Raw genomic sequence first — 20993 nt, 5'->3', positions numbered from 1 at the left:
TCACTGAGGTTCTAGTGGCAACTTCTAGACCAAACACTTTAAACATGTATTAAGGGTCTTCTGCTTAGGTAGGGAAGGGAAGGGTCTTACGTTTTCTAGTTTGGGGGCTTTTGGGGCTTTGCAGGGTTTTCTGTTATTTTTTTGGTTGTTGTGTGCATTGCTGTTGTCTTTGCTTTGTGCCAGTCTGGCAGAGTATCTTCCATGTGAAATGATGTCTAGCTCTGCAACATTCTGATGGGGGATGTCACCTTCTCAATTCAGAGCCTTTTCTATTAAATACGGTCCATTGCCTTTGCATAAGAAGTCAATTTTATTTCATTTCAAATTCAAGGAGCACCTACTCTGTGCTAAACTTTGGGAATACAAAATTAGATCACACTAAGTCCCTATTTCAGGAAAGCCTCCAGTCTGGTGGAGCTGAAAGGGAAATATCATGGTCATATAATCAAGACGGAGTGATGCTTGGGATTCTCTGGGAAGATAGGACCAATCCCCTGCTTTCCAGTTGCTGTGATCTGAGTGTTTATGTTCTCCCCAAATCCATATGTTGAAATCCTGACCCCCAAGGTGATGGCATTAAGAGGTGGGGCCTTTGGGAGGTGATTGTATCCTGAGGGCACAGCCCTTGTGAATAGGATTAGTCCCTTATAAAAGAAATCTGGAAAGATTTCTCACTTCTTCCATTCTTGTGAGTTTACAGTGGGAAGATACCCATCAATGAGAAAGCCTTTACCAGACACCAAATCTGCAGGCACCTTAATCTTGCACTTCCCAACCTCCAGAACTATGAAAAAAAAAAAAGTTTGTTGTTTATAAGCCATCCCATTTATGGTATTTTGTTATAGCAGCCCAAACTGACTAAGATACTAGTGAGCAGGTAATAGAAACTCTATGTGCCTCAGTTTCTTCATTTGTAATACATAGAACATAATAACACAACTGATAAAGTTATTACGAGTACTAAATGAATTATCCAAATAAAGTACCCAGAGCATGTCGTGTAGTAAGTGATCAATGTGTTAGTTTTTAGTGTTATTATCACTGTTTTTCTTAAGTATTATTACTATTATTATTATACTACAAAAAGGGATCTCACTCAATCTAGAGGTTACTGGAGAAGGTGCTGGCAGGGTCAAGTTTTGAAGAGCAGAGAAAGTGGATTTAGCCTTGATTGAGAGATGAAATGTTTTATTTATTATTTTGAGGTGCACAGTGACAACAGGTTGGACATTTAACCTCCATGATCTCATATACAAATGACAATGCTCAGACAGAGAGGTCACATAACTTGTCCAAGGTTACATAACTAGTTAACTGTTGGTGTTAAGACTTGAATGTATAGTATTTTTATTTCCTCTATTTTATAGATAACAGTGAAGTGCAGAGAGGCATTGGGGATCAAAATTTAAATCCATGTTTCTCAAAGTCCTGAATCCATGCTCTTCCCACTACCCTAAGCTTCCCACCTAGCGGAATATATTCATCTTGTTTCTTTCAGATGTTGCAACAAGACATTAGGCTTCTTTACGATTTGGTTTTCTTATTTCTAAATCGGGCCTCTCTACACCTCTCCTCTCTGCAGACTGCCCCTGTTTCAGCCTCCAGGAGAGTCTGTGACAAGGAGTGGGCTCCCTCTGCAAGGTGCTTGGATTCCTCTGAAGAAAGAAAGCAAGGAAACATGAAGTATGGTGATGGTGGCATTTTCAAGGGCGGGTGATGAATGGAAACTTCCTGACATTTCAAGCGACAACATCTGAAAGGAAATGGAATTTTCCTGAAGCACAGGCAGGAGGTCTGTGTCACAAGCTATTGATTTGGTGTGCACATCTTGCATTTAATCTGGTGATTAATTTGGAGGGAGGCTGCATGCATGCTGGGCTTTCATTTAGTGAGTTTAAAAGCCCACAACTTCTGATTTATTTTGCTTCATTCATGAGGAGCTGTTTTATTGCGAAGGGTTGAATGACAGGTTTCCTGGCAGGCTGTAAAGACAGGTAAAATTTAAATAAGGAACATAAAAACTTTCAAGACACTCTATTTATCTTTTGTAACTTATTGATCATACCTATTGAAGGCTGGTTGACCCTCCGGGAATAGTTCAGCAAAGAAAAACTATTGAGCATGTTAAGCTTGCCAATCCCTTGCTTTTCTTTTTCTTCATTTAGAGATGAGAAAACTAAGGACCTAAAATAAGACTTCACTTGCTAAGTCATACCATGAGTTGGAACTGAAATTAACTCCTAGCTCTGCCCTGTGACTTCAAGACCACCAAAATACAAGAAGTATGTGTAGAGCTCGAAATATGTTCCTAAAATATTCAAAGTATTTTAATAATAAATTGAGAATTAACATAAGCACTCTCTAACTAACATCTTATCAATGGCTCCCCATTGCCTGAAGAACAAACTTTAAGAGCCAGCCTCCACTTACTTGGCAAGTTCCATTTCTTTTCCCCCTTGAACTCACCTCCGTCCATATGAAATGACTTTACCTTTTCCCAAGTAGAATATGGTCCTTCTTATTGCTGGGCTGATGCAAATGCTGTCCACTTGCCTGGATGTTTTTCCTGGAAGGAAGTAAAGAAGGGAGAAAGGGAGGAAGGGAAGAGGGAAGGAAGGACCGAGAACATGGGTTTACAGCTCATTTTATTAGCAGGCATTGCCTCTTTGGGTTGGTGCTCATTCCAGCAATTCAAACTACCTCTGACCCACAAGAATTTTAATTTCTCTACTGTGACTTTATCATTTACCTGAGGTTCTCCCATTGTAATCTTTGGGTATGACATGGCTCCACTTATTCCAAGAAGTTACCATATTTCTCTTGGCTAAAGCTCCCCAACTCCTAAAAACCCAAGAAACTCTCTCTCTTTGATTCCTTAGTAGGTTGGAAAAAATCTCCCCCATCTATAACACATGGATTCCAAGAAATCAAACCAAAACTATACTGAGAGGTTCTGAAGGGGGAAAATGTAGGTGGGCCTCATTATCTTGAAGGATGGTGCAAACTCAAACAGCAGGCATTTCCCAAAGGGGCTGGGGACACATGCAGAACATGATATAAAAATGTCAGATTATTAAAGAGTAGCTAGAGATAACAGGGTCAGGGTTAAGGGCGAGCATGGAAAACATGTCTTAGACTGTGTGTTGGCATCATGGAAAAGAAAATTCTAAGATAAAGAGTGGAGGAATGGGATATTGGAAGAATTGAAGAACAGGGCACTTTGTTCATTTAATAGCACATTTTATTGAGCACCTACTATGTAACAGGGCCTGCTCTGTGAGCTCAATATGCAGGAGGAAAGAAAATGTGATCAAAAGACAGCTTTTAATGGAATTCAGTCTCATGGAAATCTGGACTTCAACTTCAGTTCTGTCACTCATTACCTTTTTGACCTCACATTGTTTGTTTCAGTTTCCTCATTTGTAAAATATGTGTACTCTTTTCTGTGTCTTGATGGCCTGCTATGCTGTTGTACCAGGAGCCGTGCTAAACCCTGGACACAAAACAGTGAACTAGACAGACACAGTACCTGTGCACGCCTACCCTCACCCACCAGAAGCTTATTGAGTAAAGGCAGGGACTGACATGTTACCACAATAAAGCATTTGCTGTGGGAAGATCTAGCAGAGCTGAGATGGCATTTCACATACATGGGCTCTTAGGATTCAATTAGATAAATGATTTTAATGGGCCACCATGATTTCTACAAGAGCACAGGCTCTAGAACCAGACAGCATGAGTTCAAATTCCAACTTCGTTAGTAAATCCCAATTATTTACTAACTATATCATGTAAGGAAGTGTCTAAGTCTCTCTTTTTTCTCATCAGTAATAAGGGGATAATAAGAGTAATTAATTCATGTAGTTGTTAAAAAGATTAAATTAGTTAATATATGTAAAAAGTTTAAAATAATATCTGGCACAAAAGTACACAATTAATAATAATTATTATCTTTATCATTATCATTGACACAGACCCTGGCTCATGGTGGGTGCTCACAATTGCTAGTTCCTGTCCTCTGCTACATGGCTCTTCTTAAAATCCCATAGGCCTAGCAGAACAGTGGCCCATGTTTCATATTTCATCATATGTCAAAGGCCCAAATTGGTAACTACAGAAAGGATTGTTCTCAGTATCACTTATAATTTATTCCTGTCGGAGCAAGTTGCCTTGTTGAGCCTTTGAAGAGCACAAGGGTCTTCCCTGTAGGGTGGACTAGAGACTAAAGTAAGATTGTCAGGGAATTAGAGCCACAGGAACAAGAGAACCTGGAAAAAAAAACTTGGGTCCCAGATGGATGACAGCTGGCTGTCTTCAAGGAGACCCTTGGAGGAAAAGGCCACATTTTGTCATTCAACCACAAGCATGGTATTTGGAGTCTTATACACTTGGGGTCACTGCTTGACTCCACACTTACAAAGCCATGTAGTCTTCTGGGTCATTTGAGAGTTGGGAAGGATCATGTCTACATCATATGATTGCTAGGAAGGTTATATGGAATGACTAGTTTTTAAATGCCTGGAAGTTAATAGAACTATTGTCCAGCCTTGTCATCAAATAATGATGCTGACATTATCCTTAGCACTGAGTGGTACTTATGGTACTGATGGTCAAACAAACTTCCTCCTCCAATGCTAGTAAGACTAGTATACCCTACAGAAAATAAGGTCTCAGAATTAGGGACCCAAACTCCATGAATACAGGAACTGGTGAGTCTTGTTTCTTGTTGTATCCCCCAGATGATCCTCAGCGTTCAGCAGTAATGCAATAAATGCTTCCTGAATGGATAAACTGTAAGAGGGACAGGCATAAAAATGTAGCATGTTTGGAAAGAGGCCAGCATGGTAATGGGACTCAAAACCACATTGTATAAGGCACATTGGTGGAAGTCGGGCCACACAACTAGTGATGGAAGACTGGGGCATTGAGGTCTTCCGAAAGACGGTTGTATCAGTCAGGGCTTAACCAGCAAAGCAGAATCACAGGAGAGATGGTTGGTTGATTGACTGATTGATTGACTGATAGATGAATGAAAGGATGAATGATAGATAAATGCATAGATAATTAAATAAAATTAAATAACTTATCATTATTATTGTTTCAAGTATTATTAATTATCCTATGCAATTTGGGAAGCTGGCTAAGCCACAGGGAAAACAATCAGGAAGGGAAGACGCACAGGGAAGAGAGAACAATTGCAAGTCCAGCTGCACTTGACACACTCAAAATCAACTGAATAGGAACTTTAATTACATCTGCAAATCCCCTTCACTGCAGCACCTAGATTAGTGTGTGATTGAATCCCTGGGGGATGGTGTGCATATGCTATAAAGTGGCCTCTGCCTCCCATCCAACCTGCAACTCTCATGGAAGACTATTTCTTATGGCCCACCCTAACCAGAAACAGACAAGAGAGGGAATTCTGGTGTGGGTGGCTCGGCCTAGCCAAGCTGATGTTTTTCCTCTATGTCCCAAAACATTGATGTTTTTCCTCTATTTCCCAAAGCCCTCACAGTAGTCATAAGGAAAAGGGAGCAAATTCCTGTTCCTCAAAGACAGAACAAGGCTTAATGGGTGGGAATTTTGAGGAAAAGATATAGACCCATTTGAAGAAAGAACTTCATAATAAGTGAGAATAGGTGGCTAGAAGAGGTGTGTGAGCAGAACTGAATCCTTGATATTGGCAGAATGGTTGGGAAGGTGACCTGTAAAGAATCCTCCCATTCCCAAGACTCTGAGCCCACAAATCAGAGACATAGGCTCTAGGGCTGATACCACTATTCACAGGCAGGCTCAGACACCATTGTATGACCCTCTGCGTGCCAGGCACGGTGCTAGGCACCATAAGACCTTAGGCAGGAAGACCAGATGATGCCTGACTCACTGGTTTCAACATCTAATGAATCTTTTCCTAGGGATTGAGAAGGTGCTGCCCACACTCTTAAAATTGCATCTCAGCAAAGGCACGACAGTTAAAATCATGTATGCCAATCTGAGGCAGCACCAAATTGGTGGGTCACATGGCCTAGGGAAAGAGCTTAGCCTGCACCTCTTGGGCAAACACACAGGCAGCTTGATTGCATGTGTCAGTCTGCAGTGAAGCAAGACTTCTAAATTCTGTGTGAGGATATTGATTCTCTCCAAATTTCAAAAATAGTTTCTACGCCCCTTTCACCACTCAATACGTTTGCACCTGCTGTCATTTCCTCTTCCTAAACTGCTCTTCTAGCCTGTTCTAGGTATCTACTGTCGTGTAACAAGGCACCCCAAAATGTGGTGGTTTAAAACAAACAAACAAAAAAAGCCATGTATTTTGTTCAAAAATCTGTGGTTCAGGCAGGCTGAGAGGGAACAGCTGACACTCAGTGTCAGCTGCGGTGGCTCAAAGGCTGGGGGCTGGAATTATCCACCATCTCCATCTATTGCTGTGATTTCTCCATGTGGCAGCTACAGGGTCGCTGGACTCCTCACATGTTGGCTCAGGGTTCCAGAGGGGTATATCCTGAGAGAGAAACAGCTAAGCAGAAGCCTTATGGCCTTTTGGTGACCCAGCCTCAGAAGTCTCATGCATCATTTCTGCTACACTGTCTGGGTGGAAGGAGTCACACGCCCCCACCCAGATTCAGGAGAAGGGAACACAGACCTCCACTTCTCTGTGGGAAGCATGCCGGTCCCATTGTAAGAGCATGTGGGATGGGAGATATATCTTGGTGAGTCCATCTTCGGAAAGTACAATCTGCACCTACTCTTTTTCTATCTGAAAAACACTTCTTATATTTCAAGACCTAACTCAAATATCCCTTCTTTAAAAAAAAGCATCCCTAGCTCTCCCAGAGCAAGATACCTCCTCCCTGCAGCCCTATAAGCACTTTGTATGTCTGCTTTCAAAGTACTTTGTACCCTAAAATGGCATTCTTTGTCACTTTCTGGAGACTGTGAACCATGAGCTCTTCAAGGTGTGTGGTGGCATTTCTACATCCCAGGCTTTCAGCATTGGGATAATGCTTACTCAGGAAATAGTTGTTACTGCAGGCTAAGGTTTCTCGTACACCCTGGACTATCTACATCAGAATGCCTGAGTGCTTGCTCAAAACACAGACTCCTGGGCCCACATCCCTCTAGGTTAGACCCAGGTGAGACTCAGTGCCCTATGTCTCCCTTAAATGGCTCAGTCCCCTGGAGGAGGTGGCAGAGGCCATAGAAGGGAGAGAATCCTGGTGGTTGCAAAGTTGGTACATTATTTCACCCTCTACCGGCAGGCTCCTTCACCATCCCCACCTCCTCCTTGGCTCTCCCCACCCCCTCCTTGGCTCCCCCAACCCCCACGCATCCTGTCACATCCCAGATCAGAACCATTCTGGAAGCAGTATTTGCTAGTTTGACATTTCAAAATAGCATCATGGAAGCTAAAGATAGCTAGGTTACAAGGGAGGTTAAACATCTTGCCAAATGACACTGAGCAAATTAGGTCTTCTCCATGTTGATCCAGAGAGTACACTGATGTTTTTCCTCTATTTGGAGGAGTAGAAGCATTGGACGAAGAGGAGAAAAGAGATTGAACCAAGAGCCAAAGCGCAGAACCTGTCTCAATTCAGTGGACAGTAAAGGAGTGCATGTATTTCAAAGTCTCAGTTACCAGACTCTGCTTTCTCTAGTTGTCTGAGACAGAAAGCCTGACATAGTAAAACCCTGCTCTCCGGACTATCTATACAGCCCCTGTGTTCTCTTGTGCATCTGGCTTCTGCTCAGACAAACATAGCCAGGAGTTATTTGAGTTGAGGAAGCAGTTTGTGCATCTGAGACAGTTAAGAAAAAAAGTCACTACCCTTTTACTTCCTTTTCTTTTCTTCCTGTCTCACCACATTTCAACTAAATTTTCCAAAGCCACAAACATATGACTGTGGATGTGCAGAGTTGGAGGCCAGAGCCTGGGGTCTATGGAGAGACACGGTGTTCCCCAGAGATCAAGCATTTACGAAGACGTCAGCTTGTATAAATAATAACACGTACCATTTAGGAACTGTTCACCATTTGCCAAGGACTCAGCTAAGCCTTTCACATACTTTACTGCATTTACTATCACAATAATCCTACGAGTTAGGTAGCATTATCCTCCCATTATAGAGGAGGGATTGAGGATCAGGGAGGTTAAGCAACTTGCTTTGGGTGCCATAGCTAGTAGACTACAGAATTGAGATTCAGCTCAGCATGTCTGACTCCAAAGCCTGCTTTCTTCCCAACCATGTTAGATCATCTTCCTTTAAAAATGTAGACAAGGGGCTGGGCGTGGTGGCTCACACCTGTAATCCCAGCACTTTGAGAGGACAAAGCAGGTGGATCACTTGAGGTCCGGAATTCAAGATCAGCCTGGCCAACATAGTGAAACCCCGTCTCTACTAAAAATACAAAAACTAGCCAGGTGTGGTGGTGTGCACCTACAGTCTCAGCTACTTGGGAGGCTGAGGCAGGAGAATCACTTGAACCAGGGAGGCGGAGGTTGCAGTGAGCCGAGATCATGCCACTGCACTCCAGCCTGGGCGACAGAGTGAGACTCTGCCTCAAAAAAAAAAAAAAAAAAAAAAAAAAAAAGAGAGAGAGAGAAAAGAAAAAGGTAGACAAGGGATATCCCCACTGCATGCTGTGAATTAAATCCATTCCAGGAATCACACTGGCCTCAGAGAGGGGAAGAGACGCCCCTTGAGATAGATAGGCAACCTCAGGTAGAGTGGAAGGCAGGGAAACTCACTCTCAATGACTCAGCAGCCCAGCCCACTGTCTGGCCTTTTCCCCATATCACTGATATCTACTGAAAGGGTGATCCCTGCTTGTGTCCTGAAGCCCCAGGGGTAAGTGGCAACCTGAGTCACAAGGGACAGATAGAATGTCAGGGTTGAAGTGACTCTCTGCCTCACCCACTCTGAATGTGACTGCCCCTGCCTATGCAGTGGTGGTGGTGCTGTCACAGCCGGAACATGTTGGCAGAGAGGTGGGCAGAGTGCCTGAGGGGGCAGGGTGCTGGTCATCTGGCTAAAAACAGGGGCTGGGGGTAGGGAAGGCCACTCAGTTATGCCTTCCTTTGGTTCCAAGCTCTATAATATGATTCAGGGGCCTCCCATGGCCCCCTGCCTTCCCAGCAAATTCACTAAAAGCAGAGGGAGGAGGCACTAATGGTTTCCACATTTAGGGCCCTCTGCAGTGAGGCCTTCCAAGCTCTGGGGCAAAGAAATCTAACCTCACCAGCGCTCTGAGTAGATCCCTGCTCTGTGGAGTGCAAACGTGTTCATGGAGTACCTCTTAAAGGTGAGGGTCTTAGACCTTGTGGGCAAGACCCTGAGAATATGACAAACCAGCAAACAGAGAAGCAGCCTGCCCAGAGCTTACAGCCGGTGGCAGAGACAGAAAACTTACCAGAAAATTACAATATGGGGTGAAGAGGACTGTGGGTGCAGTAGCAACAGAGGAAGGCACCTCTTCCTCTGTTAGGGGTTTGCCCAGCATGGTGGCTCACACCTGTAGTCTGTAATCCCAGCACTCTGGAAGCCAAGGCAGGCAGATCACTTGAGGTCATGAGTTCAAGACCAGCCTGGCCAACAGGGTGAAACCCTGTCTTTACTGAAAATACAAAAATTAGCTGGGTGTGGTGGTGCATGCCTTAATCCCAGCTACTTGGGAAGCTGAGGAAGAAGAATTGCTTGAACCTGGGAGGCGGAGGTTGCAGTGAGCCGAGATCATGCCACTGCACTTTAGCCTGGGCAACAGAGGGAGACTTCCTCTCAAAAAAAAAAAAAAAAAAAACAAACAGGGGAGGGCTCAAGGGAAGCATCTCTGTGTTAGTGACTGAGCCCTGCAGGCTGAAAAAGAGTTACGGCAGGGAGGGGTTTGGAGATGCAGGCAACAGGGACAACAGCACATGGAAAGAGCCAAGGAAGGTGGGTGGGTGAGGATGAGGTGGCCAGAGCACAGGGTACAAGGGCACAATGTGTGAAGTGGTGAAAGGAGAGCCAAACAGTCGGAAAAATCTTCAGGTCTTGAAATCCATCAAGGACGGCAATGGAAGAATTATAAGCAGGCCCGAGATAGGAGATCCATTTAGAAATACCAATCTGGCTTCTGAGAACAGCTGGGACATAACAAGATACATGCAGGGAGAGCTGTTAGGAGGCTGAAGCAGTGATTTGGGGCAATAATAGTGGTGTTCTGGAGGAGAGTGGCGGCTGTGGAGATGGACAGGAGCATGAGGGTAAAGGGTGTGACGAGGCCAAATCAACAAATTATATGGTCCTTGCTTTCAAGGAGAAAAAAATTTTAGTTGAAAAAAATCTTTTCTCTCTTAATTCATCCCAGTTTTCTGTGACTAGAAGGACACTTAGAGGTCACTTAGTTCAATTTTCCCCTTGCAAGAAGTCCAGGGATTTTGAATTCCTTCATGCACACAGGGAGTGGGTGAATATTAGGCAGCAGGGGGAATACTCTGGGTGGGCAGCTGAATTGGACACAAGCTTTCTCAAAGTTCCAGAAATTTCCGGACATAGAAGTGTGTATTCTGCTGGCCAGGCCCATGGCTGCAGGCAAAGGGGTGGTTTTGAGGTGACACTTCCTCTGCTGGCTATGATGGAGCACTCTCCTGCCCTCCCCAGGCAGAACCCCCAGCAGGGGTGGGGGGGCACAGAGGCTGGCATGAGGCTGAGGGCTCCTTTCTGCCAACAGACCCAGCCACAAGTGCTTGCTGAGTGACTGCCCTGTACCCAGCCTTGTTCCTGGAAACTGCTGTGATAACACTCTCTGGGTGAGAACCAAGATTCGCTGACCTTTTACATAGGCTGAATCTCCAGGAAAAGGTCATTCTTTTTGGAGGTTGTTGAAAATTTAATGACAGCAATTCCTTAGGCTTGTAAAACCCTTTTAATGTTCTCAAAGCACAGACAACAGCATCTTCTCTTACACTGAGTGGTGTTTTACAGTGTAAAGCACTTACACAGTGACATGCTTGATCTACAGGAAGCCCTGGGAGGGACGCAGAGATCATGGGCCCTAGAGCCCAAGTGACTTCAGTTCAAATCTTTTTTATTCTACGCCTCGAGGCTGTGGGGGTGTGGGCCTTGTTTTACCTCTTTGAGTGTCTTCCTCTGTAAGATACATATAATATACAGTCATGTGACAGTTAACAACGAGGATTCATTCTGAGAAGTATGTCCTTAGGTGACTTTGTCGTTGTGGAAGCATCATAGTGTGTACTTACACAAACCTAGATGGTGTAGCCTACTACACACCTAGGCTACAAATCTGTACAGCATGTTACATTACTGAATATTATAGGGAATTATAATACAATAATATTCATGCATCTATAAATTAATAGAAAACGTATTATAATCGTATAATCATAAAAATATGGTACTATAATCATGTGGGGCCACCATCATATATGCAGTCAGCCATTAACCAAAACAATATGCGGCACACGACTGTACCTATTTTGAAATGTTACTATAAGCATTAAATAAAATGATGCTGCCTGGCCCAGTACTCAATAAAGGCTAGCTTCCTCCAACTTGTTTCCCACCCATTCCCATATTCCAGACAAGGACATATCTAGGGTTGCCACACTAGAAGTGGTACCTGGCACATAGTGGGTCTGAAATAAATGTTAGTTTCCATTTTCCTCCCTTTAAAGCCCTAAACTAAAGCTATTTCTTCCCTGGGTTTTTCCTTACCCAGCCCCTGGTATTTCCTGGAAAACCCCTTTGACAATATCACAGAGCCATGGAGCCTCTCCTTTGAGAAACGCCCATATATATATAAAGAGGCACCACACACACCCTCTCACCCACACAATTTTGCTTATGATTTTAAGAAGTTCAGATTCCCTGAAGCTTAATTTAGAAGCCTGTGATAGCACCCATATGACACAAAATATCTTCTGCCACAAAGTACAGTTCTTCAGTTATCTGATTTCCGTTTGTAGATTAAAAATTACAAGGAGTTGGAGACCAGCTTTTCTTCTTGTCCAAGTCTGTGTTCTATATGGTGACTGGAGGGTGATAAATACATGGTGAATGTTAATTTAATGCCTGGGTGGACAAATGGATGGATGAATGGAAAGGTGGGTGGGGAGGTGGATGGGTGAGTAGGTAGTTGAAGGGATGGTAGTAGATAGGTGGGTAATTTGGGTGGCGGAATGGATAGGTGGATGGATAACGTAGGTGGATAAGATGGTAAAGGGGTTGCCAAGCTCAGAGAAAGGCCCAGGCAAGCAGTGAGAAGATAAATTAGTGGTCATGGGGGATCTTAACACTCCTGGCAGAATACGTCTGATATAATCAGTAGAAAGCATGGGATCTGGAGGGTTCAAAGCAGAGAATGAGTGGAGAAAACAATGTCTTAGCAGGTTGGGTCTGAAGCAGGGCTCTTAGCTGGGTGGAACAGGAAGAATCTGAGTCAGAAAGCCAAATAGGAAACAGGGCAGGAGATAGGGGAACTCCTAGCCAAGAAAGCAGTGCTGATGCTGAATGGAAAGCAGAAGCTGCAAGACCTGTTTCTAAGGAAAAGTGGAGAGTGGACAGGATCCAGGGGGTAAGGGAGAGGACTGAATAGAGACACAGGAATTCATGGCATGTGGGATTCTCTGAGTCATAAGTTCAACGATCATTTGTTGAGTTCTTCCTGTGTGTCAGGGGTTGTTTTAGGCACCAAGGATAAGTCCTTGGTGTCAAATAAGAAAGACAGAAACATTAATAAAAGTTGAGATTTACGGAGCATCTGCTATGCACCAGACACTATTCTAAGGGTTTAATGTGTCTCTTCCAAGCAACAATTGTATGAAGGAGGTATCATTATCATCATTGCTTAACAGTTAAGGACACTGAGGCACAGAGATAGTAAGTCACTTCCCCAACACAACTAGTTAAGTATCAGAGCCAGGATTTGAACCTAGTTTCTAGGGCCTATGTGCTTCTTTGCTGTGCTATTCTGCTGCCGTTAAATGAATAATTAAACAATAGTTGTACTGCAGGGTGATGAGAGATATGATGGCAGTCTTTACTGGTTACTGTGGGACACAGAGCGGAGGTGGTAATTGACTTCGGTTGAATGGGTCTAAATGGGTTTTAGGGAGAAGACTCTTTGAAGCTGGATTTTGGAAAATGAGTTTCTTAGGCATCCCGTAAATAAGGGGTGAGGTTTAAAGATGAGGAAATGAGGAGAAGGGCATTCCAAGCAGAGCAACCAGCCTGTGCAAAGTGCACAAGCACCGAGGCATGAAACAGCAGGGACCTAGGCAGGAAACCATTAGTAGTTCTATCAGGCTGTTTTGCAAGGCTAAGAGCTGCCAGGAGGAAAGACATGCTGCCTACTGGGAATAATGCTTAGGAATGTTCCCCTCAGCCTTTATAGAAATATATGGTGTTCAACAGGATTTTTATCTCTTTTATCATCCTGAATAACCCCAACAAGTAGGAAAGTCAAATATTAAGACTATTCCTATTTTGGGACTAAGAAAACAGCTTGGAGAAGTTAAATGACTGGTCTAAGATTACACCTCCAGTGTGTAGCAGAGGCCAAACTAGATCCTCTGACTCCTAACTTTAATAATCTGGACACAATGGCACACAAAACATTTTGATGAGTGCTGCTAGTACAAAGAAAAATAAGATTGAGTTCTCAGTTTTCTGCTACAAAGGCAATGATGAGGCAGCTCAGATCTGCAAAGGACTGGATATGAAGCCTTGACAGAAAAGTAACCACCAAGATTAATCAACATGAGCGCAGCACTTCACAGCTTGCAAAGCACATTTACATACAGAATCTTAGTTGACATTTATGGAGACACTGTGGCAGATTGTACAAATAATGTTCTTGTTCCCATTTTTCAGATGAACTAGATATACTAATTGATTTGTTTAAGTCACACAGCCTGTAGGTGATAGATTTAAGACTCAAATTCAAGTCTTTCTAATGCCAAATGTATAATACCCATGGGGGCTGTTAATATAATGGCCAATATTTATTGTGTGATTACTATGTGCTAGTTGCTATGTTAAATGCTTACATGCAACATTTCATTTCCCTTCTACAAATATGCCATGAGGTAGATACCTGCTTTAAAATAAAGAAAATTGAAACTCAAAACAGTTAAGGTCCCGTAGCTAGGATGACCAGCCAGCCACCACTCAAAGCCCCCTGCTTCTAGCACTATGCAATGTTGTCTCCATTGTCTTTAGTCTAGTCCACCCGAGCTAAGGAAAAAAATACTTTGAGCTTTTCACAAAACTTGTGTAAAAGCAGGTACATTTGAGGATAAAAAGTTTAACTATTTTATTCAAAACTCTTTATTCCCTTTGTGAATGGTCCAGTGAAAAAGGCCAAGCTTTCCATGTTACCTGCGAGGAAGGCCCAGAGAGGTCATGAGACCTAATCAATAACACACAGCAGCACCAAATTCCTAGTTCAGTGCTCAAAACTTTAAATCCCAAAAGCCATTCAACTCCTCCTCCCTCCCCTCTGTCTTCTTTATGACCTGGCCTTGTAGGGTAATGGGAATGAGCATGGAAGACAGTCAAGCTGGGATCTGAATCCTGGACATAGAATTTACCAGTTTTAAGCACTTGGACAAGTTGCTTTGTGTCTCAGCCTCAGTTTTCATAGCTATAAAATTGTTATATAACATTTTTTTTTCTTTTTTCTTTTTTTTTTTTTTTGAGACGGAGTCTCACTCTGTCGCCCAGTCTGGAGTGCAGTGGCGGGATCTTGGCTCACTGCAAGCTCCACCTCCCAGGTTCACGCCATTCTCCTGCCTTAGCCTCCTGAGTAGCTGGGACTACAGGTGCCCGCCACCACGCCTGGCTAATTTTTTGTATTTTTAGTAGAGACGGAGTTTCACCGTGTTAGCCAGGATGGTCTTGATCTCCTGTCCTCGTGATCCGCCCATCTCGGCCTCCCAAAGTGCTGAGATTACAGGCGTGAGCCACCACACCCGGCCTATAACATTGTTATATACTATTATTCAACTTGAGGGGGGAATTGAAAAGGTTAAATGAGGTAATGTCCATCATTCTATGTCATTACTTTGTTTTAATTCCTTCCTAGCATTGAACACTACTTATGATTATTTTATTTGTTCATGAGTTTATTGACTTTCTACCTTTGTCTTTCCATAGCTGTTCTCCAAGTGTCTAGAATTGCAGTGATTAGCACAGTGGCCACTAGCCAATGTGGCTATTAAGCATTTGAAATGTTCCTAGCAGGAATTGAGATGTGCTGGAAGTGTAACATACATACGAAGTTTCAAAGACACAGCATTAAAAAAAAAAGTAAACGTAAAATATTTTATTGATAATTTTTATATTGATCACATATTGAAATAATATTTAGGGCATATTGGGTTAAATTATTAAAATTACTTTTACCTATGTCTTTTTACTTTCTTTAATGTAGCTGCTAGAAAATTTAAAATGTCGTATGTAGTTAATATTATTGCCATCGATCAGTGCTAGTCAAGAACAATGCTGGCACATACTAGGTGCTCAATAAATAGTTGAATGACTGAATATTTTTCTTTGAATGAGTGAGTGGCACAAAAGTGAAAGTATGTGAATAATAGTTTATCTCAAGTAGGTGACCTCCATAGGATAAAGCTGTCTGCTTTAGGTTAATAAACTAATTCTGGTTGAGGTGTTAATAGCTGATAACAGCTTAACTTGTTGGCATGAATCAAGGTAAGATGTACATTTTAATTGCAACTCTCTAGAAGTCAGATAAAAGTAGGCTTTTTAATTTTACTGTGAGGTCTTCCAGAAGCAAGGTTCCTTTAGATTAAATTTAAAAAAAAAAAAGAAGAAGAAGAAGAAGAAGAGGGAGGGGACAAATGCTGGGAATGGGGATGGAACAGAGGAGGGAGGGAGATGCGGAGAAACTTCAGAGCGGCAGGTGCCTTTGTTTTCCGTTACCTGCTAAGTCTAGTCCCTTCCAGGGCACACAGTGGGCGCTTAGTAACTGTAGAAAGAAGTCGAACGAAATCGGAAGGGGGAGAGGCAGAGGCCACAATCAAGACACGGAAACGACAGTCAGTCGAGGCAGCAGAGAGGGTTTCACGCGGGCCAGCGGAGGCGCAGGGCAGTTGGGAAGGGAACTTGCCACGGGGCGGAGGGGCCGCGCTCCCCACCAGCGCGGCGCGGGGGCGCCAGGCCAGGGACCGCTGGGCCAGGGATCGCCGGCTGCGAGCAGCGGGAACGGACCTGCCCCGGGTCGCAGCGGTTTTTCCCGGGCGGGGCTGAGGCTGCAGGGAGGCGGGCGTGCCGGCGGAGGGTCACGGCCTCGCCGCCGGGACTTTCCTGGGGTGGAGGTGGGAGCACGTAGGAGCCCTGGCCTTTCCAACTTCCCAGGTCAGACTGGGGCTGGGACCACCCTGCGCGCCCTTTGATGCAGGGAACCAACCCAGTGCTAGTCCGCCCTCGCAGGGACCTGTCCTCTCGCCTGACCTATGAAGTCCGTCCCTGCCTCCAAGGCTCCAACAAAGTCCTTCTTTCCCCCAGAGTAGCAGTTCTCAAACTTGAGTGCATCAGCATCACCCAGAGGCTGTATTCAAACACGTTGCTGGCTCCCTCCATGGTTTCTGATTCTGTGGGTTTAGGGTGGTGATGCTGATTCCTCTGGTCAAAGGACCATCCCTGGAGAGCCACTGCCCTTTAGGTAACGATTTTCCCCTCATTTTTCTTCTGAACTCGGTCAGCACCTTGTTCAGCCTCCCACTGAGCCTGGAACCCTTGACAGCTGGGGAAACAGGTGCGTTGCTGCTAAGCCAGGAGGACACCTAGGAATCCCAGCTTCCAATCCAGGGCGTTTTCCTCTGCATTCACTGCTTCTTTTACTCTCTTGGGAGCCTATGTGTGGGATCCAGAACAGGGCAGAACCCTGAGTAGTAAAAGCTGAACGGGAAGCGAGGTTAGTTAAATCCAACTGCAGGAGAGGAAAAAAGAGTCCTTTTCTTCAGGAGAGGAGAGGGTACACAGAGGATGCCTGTCCATTGACCAAACCTGCCCTGAGCATCACCATTGACGCTTTCGTTCATTCAAAAAACTAAGTTAATTGAGCAGGTGCTCTATGCCAGGCACTGTCTTGGTATGGGGGATAATGAAGGAAATAAAACCGAGATCCCTGTCTTTGGAGAACATACTTCCTAATAGGGAGATTAACAGTAAACACAATAAAAGGTAAATCATTGAACATGTTAGAAGGTAGTAACAGTTACAAAAAGAAAAACAAAAGAGTAGGGTAAAGGAGTGCAATTGGAGTTGCAATTCTAAATAAGATGGTCAGGTAGGCCTTACTGATGAGGTGAGTTAAGATAGTAAGCCATAGGATAGCTAGGGGAAGAGTGTTTCCAACAGGGGGAACAGCCAGCGCGAAGGTCCTGAGTCAGGAGCATGCCTGGTGTGTTTGAGGCTCACCAAAGAGGCCATTGTAACTGGAGTAGGGGCAGGGATGGGGAAGAAGCTGAGTAGGAGATGAGACCAGAGAGGTAAAAGGGCGGGCAGGAAGATGTTAGAGGGCTGGCCCAGCCATTGTTAAAGGATTGACTTTTACCCTGAGATGTTCCTCCAATTTGATTTACTGTTTTGCCCTAATGATTCTTGCCTCGTCCATCTACAAAATCTGCCTCAAAAACAGCCATTAACCATCCCCTGGCTCACAGCTGGAGCTTGTTTTGAGAATGATACTATTTTCATAAGTTGGTGGGCCCCAACCTCTCAGATTTGGGGCTTGCAAAGGTTGCAATGACCCTTTCTGACCTGCAGATTAGAGAGTTGGTAATTCATATTTGCTTTCAGCATTTTTTTTTAAATCTTCTCTCATCATTCCCCATACCTCCTCTGGGTTCTTGTTCCCCTGACGTACCTGCTCCCTGAAGCTTCCCAGATTTCTAGAGCAGCACTGTCCAATCAAAATATGATGTGAGACACATAATTAATTTTAAATTTTCTAGTGGCCACATTAAAAAAGGTAAAAAGAAACAAGTAAATTTAATATTAATTACATATTTGATTTAACCCAATATACCCAAAATATCATCTCAACATGTAATCAACATAAAAAGTTAACACATTATCATACATATTTTCTTCTATACTGTCTTGAAACCTAGTATGTATTTTACATTTATAGCCCACCTCAATTCAGCCTAGCCACATTTCAAATGTGTCATAGCCTCATGTAGCTAAGGATTACCTGGCCAGCACAGTCCTAGACTACTCATGTTCCTCCCCAACTCCCTCTCCTTAATATAATTTCTGCTTCCAGACTGAGCTGACACTTCCTTCAAGAAGCCTTCCTTGATCTCTCTACTTCCTTCATATGCCTATGAGAATGAAATGAGTTAATATATGTACATTGCCTAGGATAGGTACTGGCACATAGTAAACAATGGAAGTGTAGCTATCATTATAATACCATTTACTATGGTTGTAATAAACTGATCAGTTGTGTAACTATTACTTCACATTTTTCTCTCCCTGTTATGCTCAATGGTCCACAAGGAGAAAGGACCCTGCCTGCCTGTCTTTTTCGTTGCTCTTTTTTTGGGACCTGGGTCTGGCACAAACAGATGAATATTCAATATAAATGTATTGAATGAATGAATGAATATAAGGAAGTATGCTTGGGGTTAAGCTTAAGCATTCTAATTCTAATGTTGCAATGGATTAAAATCATAATCCTGGATGACAATGGTATCAGATTCCATGTTTATAGAGGTTCAGACTAGATCCTAAAGAGAAATGAAATCTGGTCTCAAAAAGTGAAAGAAAAAAAAAAAGACAAAAACAGGATGGTGTGGCAGAAAGGGCCCAGACTTTGAATTCAGATACACCTGGGTCTGAAGGCCTGCCACCTCACCTACTATTTGTATGGCTTTGGAGATGTTACTTAACTTCTCCAAGTCTCAGTTTTCCCATCTGTAAAATGGGATCTGAGCATCTCGTTGCGTTATGTACCTACATGTACAGTAAGTTTGTAAGTGGCAACAACACAGGCCCTAATCTCGGCTCAGGCACACTCAGTGAGGCTACTTAAGCTTTCTGTACCTACTGTGTGTGTGTGTGTGTGTGTGTGTGTGTGTGTGTATTCTTTTAGTAGTTAATGAGATATGATACTTTACATGTAATATTTTCTTTAATTTTCATTCAACAGCATGTGATCTTTCTTTTTTTCACTCCACCTTTCCCCCATCAAATGAGGAAGGAAAGCTCAAGCAGTTTACTATTTTGGGAAAATTGTGCCATCGTGCCTAGTACATAGTGTGTATCAGACTTAAGAAAAGGACAAGAATGAAACTATTAAAAAAATTTCTCCAACTGGCAATTAAAAGACAATGGGAAAACTGCTTCTATGTTTAAGAAAAAATAATTTAACTCTTAATTTTATTGCCACTTATCTACTTTTGACCACATATTGAGGATTCCCCCCACCTTCCACCACCAGTGGAACTGGGGAATAAAACAACAAAGATTGAAGATGTGATGGAGAAAAGAGTGGAAACAACTCAAGACAGTGATGAAGGGGAATCTCATGAAATCATCTGTGTTGCAAATCTAGAGAGGTATGATGTACCGCAGTGGAGTAACTGGATGGATGGAATTCACCTAAAAGGAGATATTCAGGGAAAAACAAAACAAACAAAAAACAAAAACAAAAACAAAAAATGCTCAAACTATTACACTAGGTTATATATATACATATATATTTTTTTTCTTTTTCTCTTCCTATTTTCCTTTTCCATTTTACGTGTTTCAAATTTACAAATAAAAATTGTAGATATTAAAAAAAAAAGAAAGAAAGAAAAGGCCCTTGGGGAAAACTGTAAAACTTGCCACTTTAGTCTCCACACCCTTTCAGCCTTCTTCAGCCTTCTTCCAGAAAGCCCTCTCTTGTGCCATGTTGGTTCCTGGAATTTTCTGCTCTCTCTAGTTCTCATAGATGAAGTAGTTCCCAACCACACTCTATGAATTTTGCTGCTTGTTGAAGAGGAATGCCAGACACCTAAAAAGGGTTGGCACTTGCAGCTCAGCAATCTCAAAGCTCTCTATAAGAGTTAAAAGCACTCTGCTACAGGGCTTTTTCCATGACATCCTTAATGTCCTTTAATGCATTTTTCCCACTAGACCCCTGAATGTTATGGGCAGATATAGCCCATGTCTATCTCTGGATCTGAGCCGTTAGCAATCAGCTGCACACACAGTAGGTGTGGCTAAACCTGTGCTAAATGCATATGTGAATGCATGATGCATAAGTGACTGTGATTGCTTCCCCACCAAAATGCACAGAAGACAGACAGATGTGTGCGGTGAGAAGCTAGAATGGGAGGAGGTTAGTTGCTTGTTTAAAAATGAAACTGAACAGGCTGAGAAGCTTACTCACGCATCTGCTTTCCTTCAGTGTCCTCCGGGGAGGAAGGGGAGGGAGAGGGGGAGTTGGGAGCCTAGGAGGGCTGACAAGGTGCCCTCTTCAGCACTGAGTCAGCAACACCCGGCCCTGTGGACACAGGATGATCCTGATTTCAGGGGCTGAGTCACATGAATAACTGGAATAGTTGTTTAGATCATAATGAATTCCCAGAACCTTTCCAAGCCAACCAGCAGGCACAGGCTCTCTCCCTACCCGCAGCACTTTCCAGCTTTGTGACTTAGCAGAAAGAAAGAGGCCGAGCCTGGATCCTGGGAGGGGACAGGCTGCAAGGGAGTAGGGCACAGGAATCCTCACCGCTTACATTGCCAAGCACTGCAGGTTGTTTCTGGACCTTTTTGTGTTTCAAGGAAGATGCTGAAAGAGACTGGTATTGCAGGCATGAATCCTGCACAGAGTGCACAGCTGTTGTGTTGCCGGGCAAATGTATGGGCCAGGGCCCTGGCACCTTACAGTGAGTGGTTAGGGTGTCAGTGATACTAAATGCCCTGGGAGTCCAGTAAAATATCCTCTGTGAAATGTCATTAGAGGTCTGTGTA

General features: G+C 43.5%; 1 long non-coding RNA gene across 1 annotated transcript; it reads right to left on the bottom strand.

The window, feature by feature from the left end:
* Nucleotides 1-1171: 1171 nt before the first annotated feature.
* On the bottom strand, nt 1172-19100 carry LOC103787057 (uncharacterized). Its single transcript, XR_008619732.2, has 3 exons — nt 15945-19100; nt 2467-2566; nt 1172-1982 (listed from the first exon to the last, which is right to left on the bottom strand). It is a non-coding gene; the product is annotated as an uncharacterized LOC103787057 (long non-coding RNA).
* Between the last annotated feature and the right edge of the window lie 1893 nt (nt 19101-20993).

The sequence above is a fragment of the Pan paniscus genome, chromosome 1 (assembly GCF_029289425.2).
Source record: "Pan paniscus chromosome 1, NHGRI_mPanPan1-v2.0_pri, whole genome shotgun sequence".
Classification (NCBI taxonomy): domain Eukaryota; kingdom Metazoa; phylum Chordata; class Mammalia; order Primates; family Hominidae; genus Pan; species Pan paniscus.
The sequence above is the reverse complement of the archived record's forward strand: the minus strand, read 5'-3'. Positions and strand labels throughout refer to the sequence as shown.